We start from the raw sequence: 20,425 nt of genomic DNA on the forward strand, positions 1-20,425 counted from the left end.
TAAATATCTTTTAATGTTTATATCTATAATTTTGTAAATTATATTTCTTTTTTACTTATTTTTACATTATTATTATTAAAACATTTTAAAAATGATATTTTTTAACATCGATATTTTTGACGATTTTTTTCAATACCTTTGTACTTACATTTATGTAGATAGGACTTCGATATTATTGACATCGATATTACTGTGTCGATATTTTTGTAGGTCGATTTTCTGTCTTTTGATATTTTGTCATACAATCGTCATCAATTCAGGTGAAGATGCAGGGGTATGTGCATTACTTGGGGGCTTTGTATATGGCCATTGCACAGCTATCTTATTCTCAGCCCATAGATCACTTGGTACCACACTATCAAAAAAGACATTTAAATCCATTCACAGAACCTTTGACATTTTCACAAATCTCTCAACCTGAGGATTCTCCTTCAGCTTAGGAGCTTTGCTTGTGAATGTCGTAAGATCACCCTATACCCTCCTCCTGGCATCTTCCTTTTGGGGAATGTTAAAAGCTCATCCCCTTCTGGGGGCACTGAAAGAAGTTTACCATTTACTTCTGCATTGTCTGATTGTTTCTTTTTCTTTCAATGTTTCTTCACCCACTTGCTTTCTAAATCTGTCAAAATTCCTCCACTTTTGAATGGGCTTAACAAATTTAGCAATGTGCATTCTCAATCCTGAGGATCTCATAGTCACAGCCGCTTCATCATCTAACTGTACCCCAAAACGTTTCCGTAAAAGCATACTCTTGGAGAGGTCTACTTTATAGGTACTTGCCAATTCTGACAGTTTATCGATCGTAAGTGGCAGCTGAGTGCCTTGTAATTTCTTTCCTCAGATGTATCAGCTCTTTCTCCTGCCATTGATTCAAATGTGAAATGTCTAAAAATCCCCTATTGATTGCTTACAATTACACAAATTAAATTTTGATACTGCTAGGGGTCTTTCCCTTTCTTGGCAAGTATATGGTTTCTCTGTGTCACCTGTTTCCTTATTCTCTGGAGTTTCCTCAAACCAATGGGAAAAATCTAATTTTCAAATGGTCCTGTTTCTCCCTGTGTAATTGGAATTGTAAAAACAATTCTTCTCCCTTCTCTGAAAGTTTGGACATTTTGTGGTTGTGTCCAGGCAACAATTTGTGAGGTTGGGATAAATCCTGTCACGGCTAATCCTCCTACAGCTCCTGGAACAATGGGATGCAGAGCAATCTTGATTGGTGCAATTGCAACAGGAATTGCTAATGTCTGTTCTGCTACAAATTGTGACACTGGTGAAGGAGCAGTCACAATGGAAACTGCAACACCTAAATCTGAACTATATTAGTATCACCAGGGGCAGTAGCAAATGTACAACTAGAGGTTGTAACGGTGAACATCCTTTACGACACGGTCTTTACACTGCGCATCCTTTACTACGCAGCTATTACAACGCAAGTCGTTACTACAACCTGCGCTGGAGGGCGCTCTTGTTAAAGGAGTAGTTTGATTTTCTAATCCAACACCTTCCCTACTGTTACATGGGCTGGAGTTGGAATAGAAAATGAAACTAATCCACAATCCAGCGCCCTCCAACGCTTGTCGTTGTAACGACTTGCGCTGTGATGGATGCGTTGTAATGGCAGCGCGGTGTAAAAAAACTGTTGTCATTACATTCATACGGTTGTAACATTCTCTGGACCTGATGACGGAGCAACATAAGAAAGTGGGAGTGAGGACAATAGAGCATCTAAAATGTAATCCCCAGAGTTAGTATCAGTACCAGTTTTTGTTGAGATCTCCATCTTCATTTCCCTGCTTTTGATTCTTCGCACCAATTGAGCTATCCCAGGGCGGCACACTCGGACATAATTCTTACTCCTTGTAGCGATTAACCCTCTGCAGAGATTCTTGTATCTCTGTCATTGGCTGTAATCATTAAATAACTCCCGCCATTGCTCATATGGACCGATCGACAAGGAGGATCCAAAAGGAGCAATTCAAGTGCATTAAATGGTTTTATTAATAAGTTAAATCAAATTGATTAATTTATTCAGTAATCATTGAATCTTTATTATTCATCTTTATTACAAGTTCAGATAATTAATTGTTGGTATTTCAATACAAGGCAAACTACAATATTAGTGAATATTAAAAATAAAATAGAGAAAATACAGCTAGAGTATTCCATAACGGAATTACCAAATCTTGATTAATGGGTATTAGCATGAAATTGGAGCACAAAAAATGGTGAAGGTGTCAGCTCAATAACCAAAGGAAGACTTCTGATGAGAGAATAGGAATGTTGAAGCATGAACCCATTGCATGTACGTAACAGAATTTTTTCAAGCTGGAAAGTGTTTTCAGATATAAATCAGTAGACATCTCAGAAAAAGAGAAGGGCTCAAAGAGGATCTCTCCTGCAGAGAAAAAATCCTAAGAATCCTAACTATTATAGGAACACATGCTTATATAAATCTGCTAAAACATGATTGGAACAATTGTGACATTCCCCTTCCCTTCTATCCAATCAAATTTCAGCAAACCCTGAGAGCAATAACTTGCTAGTTTCTCACATCTTCACATTAGGGCACAGAATTACATCCTTGAAAAAAAACTTCGTTTAAATCTTGTCATTTAGATGATTGTTCCCACGAGTCACATTTTCTGCCATCCCCTCTCCTTCCAGTGAGAACATCACCATCAGTTGTCTAATGCATATCAAATGACTATTTACTAGCTAACATAAGGTTTCAAGAAAGTTGCAGCATCTGCAGTGGAAGGGAAAAACATCTTGTACAAGACAACAGTTTATTGCGAAAACAGTCTTTCCCTCCTAGCATGTATACATTTACATCAATATGGAACCAGTAGTTCTGCTAATGAAAGTCAGTACTTTATGTGACGTCATTTGAATGTTTATAATGCCTAAGTACGATTATCTACTAAAAACCTGTATGTAGCTCTTTATGTGCTACTAAGCATAAATTTCACACTTTTCAGTTACATGTGTTTATTTTTCAAAATTAGGTAATTTGTTTCGTCAACTGTCATGCAAAATTGAATAAAACATTGCAAGCAAACTCACAGAGGTAACTCCCATATAAGGGGTGTGTAGTACGCAGTACCTGGAATGCTTTGTAGAAATAATTCACCTTTAATGATGGGATGGTGAATGGATAACCCCCACATTTGGGGGGAGTGTAGTGGAAAGGATTTCTTCACATGCAAATTGTTTTCATTGTGGACCAAAAAAGAAAAAATACACATTTGAATAGAGGACTCCACTCCCCTGCAAAGAAATGTATGCTATATAGATTTCTGTGTAGTGGGAATAGAAGTCTGTAAAATATGTCACGTGACACTGCTAGTAGCACTCTTGGAAATGTATGCCTGGCTCTGCATGCCAGGCCTTCCAATGGGAATGTTTGTGATTGGAAAAAATATATGAAGTACATTCAAACGGAGATATACTTTTATGCCCAGAGTTTGTCTATGGTTTTTCTCATGATTTCCAACAAATTTCCCTGAAAAAATGCACAAAATATTATTTATTAGAGTAGATGAAAAGTAATGGATTGGCAGTGACACCAACTAATTGTGTGGTTTTACGTAGCGGTAGCATTCCATGGAAGGTCAGGTCATGCTACTTTATTAGTTCAGGCTTTAAGAGGAGATTTAGGGTTGTTTATACTGTTCCCGTTCTATCACACCCTGAGGAATATTCTCAAGGACTTATCGCCGAGTTATCGGCACTCTATCGCAGCCAAAGTGGCAATAAATATATATCGCCCCATTCACAAGCTGGTGCTAACGGCCAATATCACCTGTTTACCTGTGATAGCTGTGCCAAAAAACATTGCCACAGATGACCCCGGCAAATATCGCTAATGAGATGCAGAGTAGGCATTCCTGTGCAAAAAGCTGCAACAACATAATTCAGCAACATTCTGAACCACCAGCCAGATCGGCGATAAGAATCCAAAACAGGTGATAAGGCATGTCAGCAGCAGGAATTTAATACCTGCTCTGACCTGGTGTAAAGTCGGACAACAACCTGCACCAGAAAAGGGAGCCCAGGCCAGAGGCACTTCCGAAGAACAACAGATGCTATGGAGCTACCGACCATGCATCCTAGAGCCCCAAGAGGGCAACAACACCCACTACCGCCAACACCAGGCCCGCCACCACCCTGGACCCCGGCACCCCCTCTGGACTACCACAGAGGCAGCGCAGACAAAGACAGTGGTCCTTCAGAAAATGCACCAGCTCCACAGACCCAACACCAGAGTATGTCATTGCCCACTACAGGCTCAAAAGTACAACCATCTTCCGCATCATGAACATCGTTGCCCACAGGCTGACGGTACCCAAACAGAGGACAACATCCCTCCGCAGACAAAGCTGCTGGCTGTGCTGCATCTGTTGGCCTCTGGTAACTCCCAAACAACAACTGCCAGAGTCGGCGGTGTCTCACAGCCAGCCCTATCAAAGTTTATCACAACTGTTCTGGATGCCAACATCAGCTTGGTACCCCAGCAACTTCACTTCCCCCACACTGCGCAGGAACAGCTGGAGACCAAGCACGGTTTCTATGCCATAGCTGGCTTCCCACACGTGTTGGGGGCAATTGACTGCACACATGTCCTACTCGTTCCCCCTGCCAGCAATGCACACAATTACTGCAACAGAAAGCACACACATTCCAACAATGTTCAGGCAACAGTGAACTACCGGGGACTCTTCACCAATGTCGTCGCCAACTACCCAGACAGTGTGTATGATTCCTAAATCTTCTGACAGTCCATCATCAACCAGCGCTTCCAGGATGGAACCTACGTAAATGCTCTGCCGGTTGGTAAGTACCAAATGAACACACCACACATTCCAACCCCACAATCATGCAACTCACAACTCTGGTAATGCACATGTTACAAACTCACATACAACATGCTAAACAACATACCCAACCACCAGACACGACAGCACAACTTACTGTGGTAACCAGGGCTAGCCATGTACATGAGCCAAGAATGGCATGGCACCCCAGCCACACAATAGCAGAATGTGGGTAGAGGTGGGAACTAGGCATGTGCAAAGGAGGCAAGTGACCCATGACTGAGAATGTACTCAATGCCAAGTGTGGCGTGGATGTGCTGGCCAGACTGCAGTATGCAGACCACAGACATATCCATGTCGACATACACTGCTGGTGTTTGGAGTGTAGTGGACAGTGGATGCAACCATGTCACCCCATCCAGTGGGGAAGATCGGGGAAATGTAGCTTGTTACGTCCCACCCCTGTAAGCGTGAGTGGAGTGGGCTGGACCGGTGAATGCCAGTCCAGCGTAGGGGTGTTAATAAAAAGCATGTAGCTCTGGGCGTGGTTCTCTTCAGGAATGTCTAACATGCCTGCCAGGGTGGCAATCTCACCCTGCAATGAGGCAGACGCCGTGAGCGGTGTTACCTGAAACCCTGTGCACCTGCTGCACCCTGGGCTGCTGGTCCCCCAACCCATCTTGCCTGCTACTGCGCACCCAGGCCTCACTGCTCTCCTGCTGACACCTGCATGTGTCAAAGAGGGCCCACTACGTGCCGGTGCAAGCTTCAAGCCGGAGGCCCGTGACCTTGGCAGCCTTCACCGCCTATCAGGGTCTCAGAGACACAGTTCCGCAGTAGTACTTTCTTGTTGAATGACTCCACTTCTGCCTCCGGCCTACACTACGGTCAAGTAGGACACATTTGGAACTGAGTAGTGATATCCTGATGGCCGAGTTCATATGTTCATGGGACGTTTGATATTGTTCTGCCTTCGATGTGGTGCCACCAAGTCTGTGTATACCATTCCATCCACATGTGTCTGTAGTCCCTCACTGACTACTGCCTTCGGCCAACACTGAGGTCACACATTGGGAATTGAATGAATGAATGAAATGAAGTTTCTATAGCACGTAACTACCCTGAGGCCTCGTAGCGCTTATGAGCAGGCAGGCTAAAACACAGCAGGATTGTTATGTGGCACTAAAGAGGTGAGTTTTGAGCAGTTTATGGGAATTTTGCAGATTGGGTTCCCTACGGAGAGTGACGGGAAGCATTCAGTGAGAAGGAGCGACCACCCCATTTAGATCTACGTACTTTCCTTGTAATAGCAGAACTGAGTCTTGATTTCTCAATGGCAGAGTTCATATCATTGCACAAAAAGAGAGGTGCAGGAGGAAGACACGTTTCAGTTCGAAGGATAAAAGGATCATCGTTACGGAGGTGATCGAACACTACCAACAATGCTCTGGTGTCACTAACTCTGTGCATCGTGATCCAACTACACGTGGCTCTGGGCCCCTGCTGACTGCTGCCTCCTGCCTATACCATGGTTGAGTAGGTCACACATTTGGAACTGAGCCTTGATTTATTTATATCAGACTTTAAATCATTGTACAGGCCTCATCTTAGACTGCATCCCCTTTCAGCTCTGGTGCCACTACGTCTGTGCCCCGACATTCATGGACACTCTCTGGTTGAACTTTGGTGGCATCTGAGTCTATGGACTGTGGGTTGTCTTCCTCATCATGTAGCTGATACTGACTTGGTGGTAAAAACGGGGCTGTAGCATTCCACTCCTCCATTTGCCGCTTCCTGAAGGCTTCTGCCCTCTGCATCATACCCTGGTGGACACCTTCCACTGTCCCCCGCAACCCTCCACCACATTCACCTTTGACATCGACAAGGACCCGCTCAGTTGGCGTGGCCCTACCTCAGTGCACCGCAAGTCACCGTCCCGTGGTGGTGTGCCTGTGCCTGTGCCGGCTGCATAGCATCGGGCCACTAACTCTGTGCAGCTCAAGTCATGGACCCTGTCTGATAGAATATTGGATGGTCTCTGGGTCGAAGGCCTTGGGGTCATCAACGCCATGTGTCTGTGGCCCTGTGCGGTCCACTACCTCCGGCCTCATCTGCAGTCCACCTGGGCTCACACATCAAATTGAGTCCTAACCAGTCAGGACATTGCATCACCGCAGGATGCACTCACCACCACCGCCAGGGCCACCTCCAAAGAAAAACTGCCAGAGTCGGAAGAGTCTTACTGCCAGACTATCAGAGTTGCTCACACCTGTCGTGGGTGCCATCATCAGCTTGAAACCCTGCTTAGCTCTTCAGGTGTCACTAACTCAGTGCACCACAACTCATGGACCATTTCTGATTGAGTTTTGTGCTGTGGACAGCTCACGCAGCAATGTCACCTCAGGCAGTGTGAAAGACCTGGGATGCTGTTGAGGAAGATGATGCAGGTGTAACATACCCCACTGCAGCTGCACCAGGAATATCCCGAAAGGACATAATGCTGGAAAATTCACATGAGCATGCTCAGCTTTGGTGCCACAACCTCAGTGCACTGCAACTCACTGACCCTTCTGATTGCATATTGGGTGACCTCTGTACTTGCTCCGGCTATCACCATGATGCTTCGAAGTTATTTCTGTTATGCTGGTGTTTTCTGTTTCCGCTTTATTATGATCACTGTTCAAGTTGTTGCCAGCACCAACCACTCCATGAGGGCTGGCTTACACTCACCCCACACACATGCAGCACAGGCATCACAATACATGTGACCCTGGCAATAAAGGTGCCAGGCGCACGTGCCCGTAGCCAGTTCCACAAACTAACTGAGTGTGTTCCTAATGTAAGCATGAGGGCCCGGGCCCTACAACATTACATTGTGCTGTGTACAGTGGACGCAAACATGTCACCACAGGCAGCAGGTAAGACCTTGGACATGCAGCTTTGTTGTCCTCCACTCAGTACCTAAAAGGAGTGGTCTGGGCCGGCGTACGCAAGTCCAGTGTGGGGGTGTGATTGATTATCCCAGGGCTATGGGCGTGATTCAGTACTGGAAATGTGCAAATGAATGTGTCTTTGTCGCAGTGTGGCTCTCCGTTAATGGAGTCTAAGTGTTCCCTGATGGGACTTAGACACCCACGTATGTGATCTAGTTCGGGTTCCATGAGGTCAAACCCCACCCGCACCTGTTCGGCCACCTCTTTCTGGCAGTCTGATAACTGCCCTTGGAATGCGATGTGTGCTTTGGTGGGGTGCTGGAAGCCAGGCGTGGTGGTGGGTGCTTCCAGCTATGTGGTCTGTGCAGGGGTGGGCTCTTCTCGATGCAGCTGGACTGCCCTGGTCCTGGAGGTAGATTGCCTAGAATGTCCTTGAACTGTTTTATGGTGTAGGTGTCGAAGGTGTGGAGGTCCTCTCCAGCATAACTGATGAGTTGTCTGGTCTGCTCTGCTGGAAGTGTTGTTTGTCGCTTTGCAATGTGAAGGAGAGATTCATTTTGACATTGTGTTGACATGTATGTTGACGCATTGTTCACGTATACCTAAAGATGGCATGACAATGTACATTGTGACTGTTTAGGAGGAGCAGACTATTTGATGCTGGAGAGTGGACATTTGGGCTACATCACGGATGTGAGGTTGTGCACATACATTTTAATCTCACAGGTTCCTGCTATGTCAGGTGTGATTGACCAGTTTCTATGCACAAGCAGAGCCAGTTGTGTCCTCTGTTTTACAGTGTAAGTGTTTCACTTTGTACCACATTGTCGTCAATGTGGATGTGCTATTAGTGCTATTTGTGCGTGCATTGTGGGGGAGTTGCCCCGGCCTGCAGCAATGACTTTGCTGCCCCTTATCCCTTTGAGGAGGTGTACCTTTGACTTTTATGCTTTTACAGTGCTGTGATGTTGGAGACTTGGGTCATTTATGTTCTTGTACTCTTGTGCATTGTTTATCTGCAGATGTATTGTTGACGTCAGGGGTTTTTTGTGCACGTGGACGTGTCAGAGTGTGACCTTTCTCCTTTCAGAATGTGGTCCACACTCAGCCACCTCAGTGTCGAGGTGTGCACAATGTCATGATGATTCTACTGCAGCCATGCTGGTTGTCAAGTAGTGTCACTTGCATTGTCAGTGTGGCTCACAAATACGCATCTTTACTGGGTTTCACATGTGTGCATGTGTTGGTTGTGAGATTGGTGTTGTGTGGAGTGGGACCCCTTTTGGCAAATGGTGGACGGTGGCCTGCTTGGTGTTAGCATGTGTGCTGCTGTGTACCACGGGGATCAGGGACATGATGTAGGGTCATTGTGGGTGTGCAGTGTGCTACACATGATTGTGCATGTGTGCTATTGTGCCCATCTCCCCCGTCTCCCCAGTCCCTGGTCATTACTCACCCTGTTGATGTTGTGTCAGGTCATATAGAGCTGTGTCCGGACTCCCAACTCCTTTCACCGTGTCCACACTGATGACTGTGGCCACCATTTCCTCTAGCTCCTCCTGTGGCGCAGGACTCCCACCTCCAGTCGCCGTGGCTGCCTTCCTGTTGGCAGCAGGTTTCTGCTTGGTTTGGCTTTTCACATCATGCCAGCGCCTCTTGCCCTCCTCCCTTGACCTCCTTGACACTCCGACTGCGTTCACATTGTTCACAATGGACAGGCATGTTTCCGTTTCTGTTGCCAATGACACAGTGGAGGTGATGCACAGTTGTTGTTAGGTATCTCCTCTTTGATAAATATCCGGTTTTCCTGTGGACTGAACCCCGTCTTCCTCTTCCTCTCCTCCTTGGCCTTCCCCGAACCCGGGGTTCCTTGCAGGTGGTCTGTGGGGCATATGGGGTTCGCGTTGGCCTCTGCACTCGGTCCAGGTGCATCCATGGTGCTACGCAGTTTATTTGGTTTTCCAATATTTTCTGCTTTTATGGCGCATGACGAGTAGGAATTACAGGCCTGTTGCTGGATATTGCTAATTTTTGTATCACGATTGGCCTCATCGCTGCTATTTTTTCGTTTGTGTTTTGCGTTTGTTTTGCGTCACGTTCATTATAACGCAGTCATTTGACGCGCTATCGTGAGACTATCGCATGGTACCGCCGTGTTGAGAATACCACGTTAACACAGCGTTATTTTCCTGCGATAGACTGCGATGTGAAGAGTTGCCTTAAGCTACTTTTGCGATAATTATCACACGTTCTTGAGAATATCCCCTCTGTTTTTATCGATTTGCATGGAGTTTCAAAATGTGACTTATAGTCATTTTGTGCTGCGCTTGAGTCAACCTTTGGGGCATAAATTCTATTAGCACATACAAGAAGATCCGCATGGTTGTTTGTGTTACTTTGTGCATTAAAACACTGCCTAGATTGCAAGAGCACTCAAAACTAATCATTTGTAAATATGGAGCTGTTTAAGCATTGTAACATTGTTAGATCTATTGTAGAGTGACTTATTGCATCAGAATATTTGTGTTGATGTGGGATTTGTTGTGTTAGTCAGGATCAGGAGAGCTGTTCGGGTAAGAGCCCCAGAATAAGCAAACACACACAGCAAGTGCAGGTATCTGCAAAAGGCCACGAGCGACTGACTTCCCATGTATTTATAGCCTTGGACCGGGCCCAGCTCTCGGTGTGCAACGGTGGATACTTTGTATTGTAAAGGCCTGGTGGCACTCTACACAAGGGGGGCTATGTTGGTTCTAGGCTGCTGAAGCGGCGTCAGCGCAGGCAGAAAGGACAGGAATGCATTGCATTGCTTAAATATGGTGCATTCCTGTTCTATTACTTTGGTGTAAGGCAGCCCCCTAAGAGTACATTTAAAACCATTTTCTCCACTGTGGACAGAAATTTGATAGTCTGGTGAGTCAATATGAGTATTGTTCTATTTTATCTGTCCTTATGTTATTTATTCGCCCTTCGTTTTTATGCTGTTCCCTTGATGAAAGGAGATTTTTCATCATATATTTTTACATTTGATAGCGATTTGTCGGAGTCTTCCCCTTTTTACAAGGTATGATCCACTGCAAAAGCAAGGATTTAATGTGAATTAATATTCACACCAGCTAAACGCCGTGTGAATGCTTGGCCCTTTGCACCTCTCTCGTACATCCATGGGTGGGTACTTTCTTTCTTAATGTTGTCTGCTGCTGAAATATCACAGTTATGTCACGTTCCTGTCTTCGTTATGTTCTTCCCATCACTCTTACCTAGGCCGTCTCTCAATGAAATATGTATCTTTGAAAACTGAGCGCTATAAATGTTGTCAGTTATTGCACACCGTATAATTTCATTTGGACTTATCTTTCGCAAATGTACCCGAAAGAAAAATAAAGTATGAAACTACACTGCATTTCATTTAATGTTTAGAACTGGCATAAACATTTTGAGGCAAGGACTTTGGCATCTAAATCTATTTGGGATTAGATGGGTAATAAATGCAAAGACTCAAGTGAGGAAAATATCATAATAAACTAAGCAGTATGAATTAAGCAAAGTTTATTTCCAGAAATTGCAATTGTTTTTATTTATGATACAACAGTAAACATTGAATAGGAATAAATACACATCTTATCATAAAAATAAATGAGTTTAGCAACATAAATGTAAATTCATTACTAACACAGGGATGAGGGTAAATACAATCAACTGTTTGCTGCATGATTTCGGGGACAGAACACAATTTAATTGAATTGCCAGCTAACTATGACATACAGAAAGGCTCAAACACCAAACATTAAGATTGTGGTTTCTATGCTGCGAGCCAAATGTATATTCAACAGACTGATCCATTTGATCAGTTAAATCAAGCTAGTTTCTTGCCCTTTTAATGTTTTCTTTGGCTAATCCCTTGTTTGAAAAGACAGTGTATTATAGTGTTACCTTCGCATTCATTGTGTACCTAGGTTTGCTTTTTTTAGCACCAGCCCAAATATATAAAACAGAAAGCGAGATCGTACCATATTCCCAAAGTGAAACTTTCCGATATAAAATACACTACTGGTATATATACACTCCCCGTGCCATCTTAACTCTTTCACTACTAGGCCTCCCCTCGTGCTAAACCTTTCTTTGGCTATTTGAGGTAGTTTGCATTTATGCCCCTGTAACTCTTTGTCCACATAAGGGTATCCATGCAAGAATCCTATGCAAATGTTCCTGTATGTTAATTTGCTTAGTCATTTTTTATATAGAACTAATAATGTGGATCCTAATCATGTTTTATGTATTGTTTAAAGACTATGGTCTAATTAAATAACGTCTCTCTCTCTCTCTCTCTCTCTCTCTCTCTCTCTCTCTCTATGCAAACCCCAAATTTAGCTGAAAAAAATCACTTTTTCAACATATTTTTGTGTGGGATCACGTGCCGGCACAAATGTCCTAACACACAGCGTTCCCCTCAGTCTTTCGAATAAAATGAGACCTCACTTATGTGGGTGGGCTAAGGGCCAGTGATTGGGAAGGGCCAAAAACATAGGGATTAACCCCTTCGATGCTGATGAAGGAGCGGTTCTGTCATCAGCATCGGTTGGGCTGGTCTGGTGACGGAACTGATCCGTCATCAGCACAGCCCCGGGGGGAGCGCTGGCGCTCCCCTCCTGGGGCATCGATCATGGGCATTGAAGCAGGGATGACAGCGGAAGAGTTTCCGCTGCAACCCCCGGGCCCCCCCACGCTTCCTGATGACGTCAGCGCGCACAGCGCGCCAACGTCATCAGGAAGCGCAAGACGCGCTGGAAACAAATGGTTTCCAGCGAGAGGAGGTAGGTTTTGGCCTCCGGTGGGGGGGGGGGGGGGGGCATTAAGTGGGGCCTTGAAACTCGTGGTGGAGGAAACAGTGTTTCCTCTCCCCTGATGTCCCAATGCAGGGCATTCCTGGTGCACGATCGCGCACAGCGTCACAATCTGCCCCAGGAATGCCCCACTAGACACCCCTAGACACACAGGATTTGTGTTTTTGTTTTATTTGTGCACAGGAAGCGACCCCTTGGGCAAGGGTCGCTTCTTAAGGGGGCAAATTTATTTTTAGACTTTTCTGCCTCCCCTGGGGACAGATCGGCTGATTCTTGACCCGGGGGGGGAGTGGAAAAGCCCACTAGAGCCATGGAATTTGTTTTTAGTAACATCGGAAGCGACCCCTTGGGCAAGGGTCGCTTACTTGGGCCCACATTTCTTTTTTAAATATATTTTGTTAAATATATTCTGCCTCTCTCTGGGGGCAGATCGTTTTTTTATTTGGCCTTTCTGCCCCCACCGGGGGGCAGAAAACCCCACTAGACACCAGGGAATTCTTTTATTTTTAAATGGAAGCAACCCCTTGGGCAAGGGTCTCTTCCTGAGGGCCCAATTTAAAAACAAATTATATTCTGCCCCCCCCTGGGGACAGACAGCCTGAGTTTTTGGGCGTTTCTGGCCCCAGGGGGGGCCAAAAAGCCTACCAGAGCCGGGGATTGTTTTTAAAAAAATTGGAAGTGACTAGTCGCTTCCAGGGGCCATTTTCCTTTAGTATATTCTGCCCACCCGGGGGCAGATTGGTTTCTTTATTTTGCCTTTCGGCCCCCAGGGGAGGGCAGAAAACACCAGGGAGTGTTTTAAATTTGAAATGGAATGCGACCCCTTGGGCAAGGGTCACTTCCTTATGGGCCCAATTAATTTGTTAGACTTTTTCCAATATTTTTGGCATTTCTGGCCTGGGGGGGGGGGTAGAAAAGCCCACTAGTGCCAGGGATGTAAAATAAATAATGTGGTTGCTTCCAGGGGGACATATATTTGTTTATATGTATTCAGCCCTTTCTGCCCCGATTTGTGTAGTGACATAGCCTGTGACATAGCCTGTTATAATGTGTATTGTTTTTATTTCTTGTGAATTGTAATGTTTTATTTCCCCCTTTTTTGTTCTTGTTCAAGGCTTTTGCTCTTTAGACTGTTGCAGGTTGCGGTTTCATTACTGGTGGTTCTGCTGTTTGTGTAGTTGCATGTGTTTGGTAAGAGACCTTTTTTGTACAGTTTCAATGTAAATGTGTTTTTTGCGAAGTATGTAATAATACCAGTATGTTTGGTTTCTGTTTTTTGTGAGTGTAAAAAATATTTTGCATATGTGCTTGATGTGTATTTTGTTTTCTATAGATTTATGTTTTTTTTCTTCCTTCTAGTGGGATATCGTTGACTATTTGCTGTGTCTTTGCGGAGTAGGTGCTGGTGAGTGTAGCTGTCCCTAGTATGTGAATATAGTTTTTCAGTATATAGATCTTTGTGATAAAGGAGCACATTTTTTTACTTACTTTGCACAGTGTTGGTTGTTAACTTGTTTGTGCAGTCTTATTCCTTAGTAAGGTAAATGGCTAGCCTCTTGATTAATGCTCAGCAAGTTGTTGGAATGCTTTTTGATTCTTCCTTTGACCATTGTCCAGAGACTGACTCTGATTCTGAGGCAGAGGTGGGAGGGGAAGATTCAGGTAGTGAGTTTTCTCTCAACATGGCATCATCTGATGAGGAAGGTACTTTGAGTGCGGATAAAGCTACTTTTGGTGTGGATGAAGGGCCTGAGTTAGAGGAGGACATTGCTGTGCCGATAGTGCAGCAAGAGGCATCTGGGCTGCAGCCTGGGGCTGCTAGACTCCCCGTTGGTATAGTGAGACAAGAGGCATCAGGGCTGCAGCCTGGGGCTGCAAGACTTCCCATTGGTATAGTGTGAGAAAAAGCATCTGGGTTGCAGCCTTGGGCTGCAAGACTTCCCGTTGGTATAGTGAGTCAAGAGGCAGCTGGGCGGCAGCCTGGGGCTGCAAGGCTTCTCTTTGAAAGTGCTGACCTCTGGGTTGCCCCAGACATGGTGCAGCCAGCATTGCCAGACTTTACTGGTGTTCCAGGGTGTAGGGTAAACACTGAATGCATTTTGCCAATTGATTTTATTCAGTTGTTTATGGATGACGTGTTTTTGGCAGAGATTGTTGAGCAGACTAATTTGTATGCCGAACAGATTTTGAGGGAGAACAGTGCCAGCCTTAAGCCACATGCTAGAGCTACCCGGTGGACCCCCACAAATCTGGAAGAGATGAAGAAGTTCTTGGGTTTTACTTTTTTGACAGGCTTGCTTAGGAAGCCATCAATGGCTTCATATTGGTCTACTAGTCCCTTGATGGCAACTGCTATATTTGTGGCAGTCATGAGTCGTGATAGGTATTTGCTTCTGCTTCGCATGATGCATTTTGTCGATAATGGTTTAACTTTGCCACGAGATCACCCTGATTGTGACCGTCTTTTCAAAATTTGGTCTGTCAGTGATCAATTTGTTGATCAATTTTCTGAGATCTATGCTCCAGGGAAAGAAATTGCAGTGGATGAGTCTTTGGTGTTGTTCAAGGGCCGCTTGGTTTTTAGGAAATACATTCCTTGTAAGAGGGTATGCTATGGAGTTAAGCTGTATATGCTGTGTGACAGTCAGACTGGATATGTCTCTAATTTCATGGTGTACACCGGGATGGAATCTAGGATAAACCCCCCTGGTTGTCCGTCCACTTTTGGAGTGACTGTGAAAATTGTGTGGGAACTTGGTAGAGGATTTTTTAACAAAGGCCATCATTTATATGTAGATAACTTCTACACTGGTGTGCGGTTGTTCCGGGAAATGGCCAAAGTGGACACTGTTGCTAGTGGCACAATCTGCTCTAACCGTAAAGGTTTCCCAAAACAACTTGTTTGTCAATAGCTTGTCCGGGGACAGTGCAGTGCATTGCGTTGCGAGGAGCTTCTAGCTGTGAAGTTTTCAGACAGGAGAGATGTCTACATGCTGACTACCATCCATGATGAAAGCACTGAACTAGTGACTGTTTGAGGTGAGGTTGCTGAAGCGCGCAAACCTGTGTTCCTTATTAGACTATAATAGGCACATGGGTGGTGTTGACAGAGTAGATCAGAGGTTGGAACCGTATGCTCCTCTTCATAAGGCTTACATTTGGTACAAGAAGTTGGTTATCCATCTTTTCCACTTGGCAAACGTTTAATGCTTTTGTTGTATTCCAGGAATCTTGTCCTCAGTCAAAGATGACTTTTGGAGAGTTTCAGGAATCTGTAATAGGCAGCCTTGTTTTAGTAGAACAGGCAAGTGTTCCTAGAGTTGGAGTGGTGGAGAATGTTGCTAGATTGAAAGATCACCACTTTCCTGATCACATTCCTCCTACATCCTTAAAAGACTTTCCCAGTCGAAGATGTAGAGTCTGTTGGTGAAGAGGTTTGCGGAAGGAGGTTTGTGATGTACGGCCCGAGTGTCCTTCTAACCCTGGGCTGTGCGTGCCTGCTTGTTTTAGAATGAGCCACAGGCAAAATAATTTTTGGGAGCATCCATGAGTGGTAAAGTGAACTGCCTGGCCTCTATTGTTTAATAATTTTTGCTCAGTTTCAAAGTTGGCATTTGTGTAGTGTATTTAGTTTTAGTTGTTGTGTTAGTAGATTTGTATCAATTTGCAATTTGTTTGTGTGTTCTTATTTATATTTAAAAAAAATCTTAAATATGATGTCTGTTTGCGCAGAGTGGCGATTGTCTGGCGGTGTGCGTGTTCTGGCGCTTGGCTGGGAGTGTGCGTGGTCTGGCGCTTGGCTGTTGGTGTGTGTGGACTGGTGCTTGGCTGGCAGTGTGTGTGGACTGGTGTTTGGCTGGCAGTGTGCATGGTCTGGTGCTTGCCTGGCGGTGTGTTTGGATTGGTGCTTGGCTTGTGGTGTGCCTGGACTGGTGCTTGACTGGCGGTGTGCGTGGACTGGCATGTAGCTGTTGGTGTGCGTGGACTGGCGTTTGGCTGACGGTGTGTCTGGACTGGTGCTTGGCTGGTGGTGTGCGTGGCATGTCGCTTGCCTGGCGGTGTGCGTGACTGGCGTTTGGCTGGCGGTCTGTGTGGACTGGTGCTTGGCTGGCAGTGTGCATGGACTGGTGCTTGGCTGGTGGTGTGCGTGGAGTTGGGCTTGGCTGGCGGTGTGCGTGGTCTGGCGTTTGGCTGGCGGTGTGCGTGGACTGGTGCTTGGCTGGCGGTGTGCGTGGACTGGCGCTCGGCTGGCGGTGTGTGAGGTGTGAGTAGTGACTTGATGCTGGTCACTACACACACTGCTAGTTGAGCGCCACTCCATGCAATCCATCAGTTTGTGTAGCTGTTGAGTCAGGAATGTGGGCGTGTGAAAGTGAGTGGCCCTTGAATGGCGCTGTCTGCTAGTGGAAGTGTTGTAATGTGATGGGTCTGCGGCTGGCGGTGTGAATGTTTTGTATGTGTCACAGTTATGAAAGGTGTATGAATGGCCTAAAAGAGGTTGGTGCCTTGTCGTGGCTTTACAGCTCACGAGCTGTGAGTCAATGGTTCAGTTTCTTGTCCTTTCAATTATTAACAGTGCATTTCATTTTTGGAAATCACTTGCTAATACAATTGTATATACTGAACCATCACTCACCCTCGTGCCAAATCCAACCAGTATGTGTGTGTGTTTGAGGAATCAATGGCTGTGCAGTAATTTTTTTTTGTATTTTTGAAGCAGGGTGCCCCTTGTCCATTTTTGTGAATGTTGTGATGTGTTGCTTTTGTGCCTGGTGGTGCGAATGGTCTTCTGTGTATCAAGTAAGAATGGTGTGTGAATGGGATGTAAAGAGGTTGGTGCCTTGAAATGGCTTTAAAGCTCTCGAGCTGCGAGTGATTGGTTTGTTTTTTTTGTCCATGTAATTGACAGTGCATTTCATTTTTGTGAATTCTCTTGTTAATAAAATGTTGTATACTGAACCATCACTCGCCCTCGTGCCAAATCCAACCAGTATGTGTGTGTGTTTGAGGAATAGATGGCTGTGCAGGAATCTTATTCTTTTTAAGTCTCTCTGCCAAGGTGTACATTCCACCTAAGAATAACCTACCAATTGTAGATATTGTTGAAAACTCATGGGAGTACATGGTGATGTCTCTCTGGTGAATTCTAACAAGTTATTTTATCCACAATATCCTGCAAAACTCACAATGTCTGTCACATTTTCCTTGCAATATTGTGCCAAAATTGTCACGCTGCAGAACTAAAGAACTAATTTTGTCAAAACGATCTTGTTTTGCTAGGGGGGTCCCCTGGGTTTTTCAACCCGTGCTCTGTGGCGATTTAGGGAAACCTACAAAACCCACACATTCCTCAAAAGTAGTACACATACCTCCTTGGAAACCCCCGGATGTCTACTTTCCAGAAATGTGTGGGTTTGGTACACATTCCTCAAAAGTAGTACACATACCTCCTTGGAAACCCCCGGATGTCTACTTTCCAGAAATGTGTGGGTTTGGTAGGTTTCCCTAGGTGCCGGCAGAGCTAGGGTTCAAAAACTACAGCTAGGCACTTTGCCAAAAAAGGGTCATTTTTTACTGCAAAATTGAGTTGTGACTACGTTGCGTTTTGCGCTGTTTCCTGTCGCAGGCACTTGGCTGACCCACACAAGTGGGGTACCAATATTCTCGGAAGACTTTGGGGAACGCAGGGTAGAAGGAAATTTGTGGATCCATGCAGATTCCAGAACTTTTTGCCACAGAAATGTGGTGAAAATGTGTTTTTTAGTGAATTTTTTAGGTTTGCAAGGGTTTCTGGGTAACAGAACTTTGTGGAGGCAGTCAAGTCACCCATCCTGGATTTCCCTGGCTATCTACCTTTCAAAAATGTATAGGTTTGCTAGCTTTCCTTAGGTGCCGGCAGAGCTGGGTTCAAAAGTGACAGCTAGGCACGTTGCCAAAATAGGGTCATTTTTCACTGCGAAATTGAGGTGTGACCACGTTGCGTTTTGTGCCGTTTCCTGTCGCAGGCACTAGGCCGACCCACACTATTGGGGTACCATTTTTCTCGGAAGACTTTGGGAAACGCTGGGTGGAAGGAAATTTGTGGATACACGCAGATTCCAGAACTTTCCATCACAGAAATGTGGAGGAAATGTGTTTTTTGGACAAATGTTTAGGTTTGCAAGGGTTTCTGAGCAACGAAACATGGTGGGAGGCAGTCATGTCACCCCATCCTGGATTCCCCTGAGTGTCTAGTTTAAAAAAATGTATAGGTTCGCTAGGTTTTACTAGGTGCCTGCAGAGCTAAGGTTCAAAAACTACAGCTAGGCACTTTGCAAAACAAGGGTCATTGCGTTTTGTGCCGTTTTCTGTCACAGGGAGTAGGCCAACCCACACAAGTGAGGTACCATTTATCTCCGAAGACTTTGAGGAAGGTGGGGTGGGTGGAAATATGTGGATCCACGCAGATTCCAGGACTTTCCACCACAGAAATGTTGGAAAAATGTGGTCTTTATGACAATTGTTTAGGTTTGCAAGGGATTCTGGGGAACAGAACCTGATGGGAGGCAGTCAAGTCACCTCATCCTGGATTCCCCCGGGTGTCGACTTTTCAAAAATGTATAGGTTTGCTAGGTTTCCATAGGTGCCAGCAAAGCTGGGGTACAAAAACGACAGCTAGGCAATGTGGTAAAAAAGGGTAATTTTTCACTGCGAGATTGAGGTGTGACCACGTTGCGTTTTGCGCCGTTTTTTCTCATGGGCACAAGGCCGACTCACACAAGTGAGGTACAGTTTTTATCCGGAGACTTAGTGTAATTCAGATTTGTAAATCAACTGTTATTACCTATTGAGTTTTCATGCATTTCTCCCTTCCAAATGAAAGACATTGTGTAAAAAGAGGTCATTTTGAAAAATGACCAATAATTCTCATGCTAGTATGAGTACTCCCAATTTTGAAAATGTGCAAATATGTACTGTTTCTAAACTCTATAATTTGTACCAATTTCAGAAATACAAAGGTGTCTTTCATACCGATTTTTCCATGTATAAATTTTCCAAGAATAATTGCACTATACCCGGTACATAATAAAATACCATTTTGACTCTTGGTTCGTCGGGTTCTTAGTGAACCTACAAGTCCTATATATCCCCACAACCAGGAAGGTCCAGCGGATGTAACAGTATATTGATTTCAAAGAGCAGTCATAATTACAAGAAGTTACAGTGGAAAACGTTGACACAAAAGGCTGTTTTTTTCCACTATTTTTCAATGTTTCCTTAATTTAACTGTTAGTTTCTATAATGACAAATGACCTCTTTTTGAGTTCAGAATTTTGTCTACTTTTCTAAAATGTATAGCTATCCAAGATCTATTATTGCTTTCATACTCATTTTTACCATTAACTGGAATTAGGTTGAAAGCACTAAAAATAGCAAAAATAGGCTATGTCCAAGAAAAATGTCAAAACTGTCTGAAAAATGTTGGTTCTCTAACAAAAGACTGTAATTCCCTAAAAGCCAGGGAAATGGTGATTTCAGCCCCACAAACCCTTTTTTGATAACATTTGCAGGGAAAAACCCAGAGACTTTCATTTGCAGCCGGTTTTCCTCACTTTTTAAAGACATTTGTTTTTTTTACTGTATTTTGCTTCATTTCTGGGACCCCTCGAAGGGTATCCACAAACCTTGGGTATCTTTAGAATGCCCATGATGTTGGAAGAAAAGGACGAAAAATTGGCGTGGATACCTTATCTGGTCAAAAAGTTACAGGGACCTAAGCGCGCACTACCCCAAATATCCAAAAAAAGGCTTAGCACAGGAGGGGAAAAGGCCTAGCAGCGAAGGGGTTAAG

The sequence above is a fragment of the Lissotriton vulgaris genome, chromosome 5 (genome assembly GCF_964263255.1).
Source record: "Lissotriton vulgaris chromosome 5, aLisVul1.2, whole genome shotgun sequence".
NCBI classification, from domain to species: domain Eukaryota; kingdom Metazoa; phylum Chordata; class Amphibia; order Caudata; family Salamandridae; genus Lissotriton; species Lissotriton vulgaris.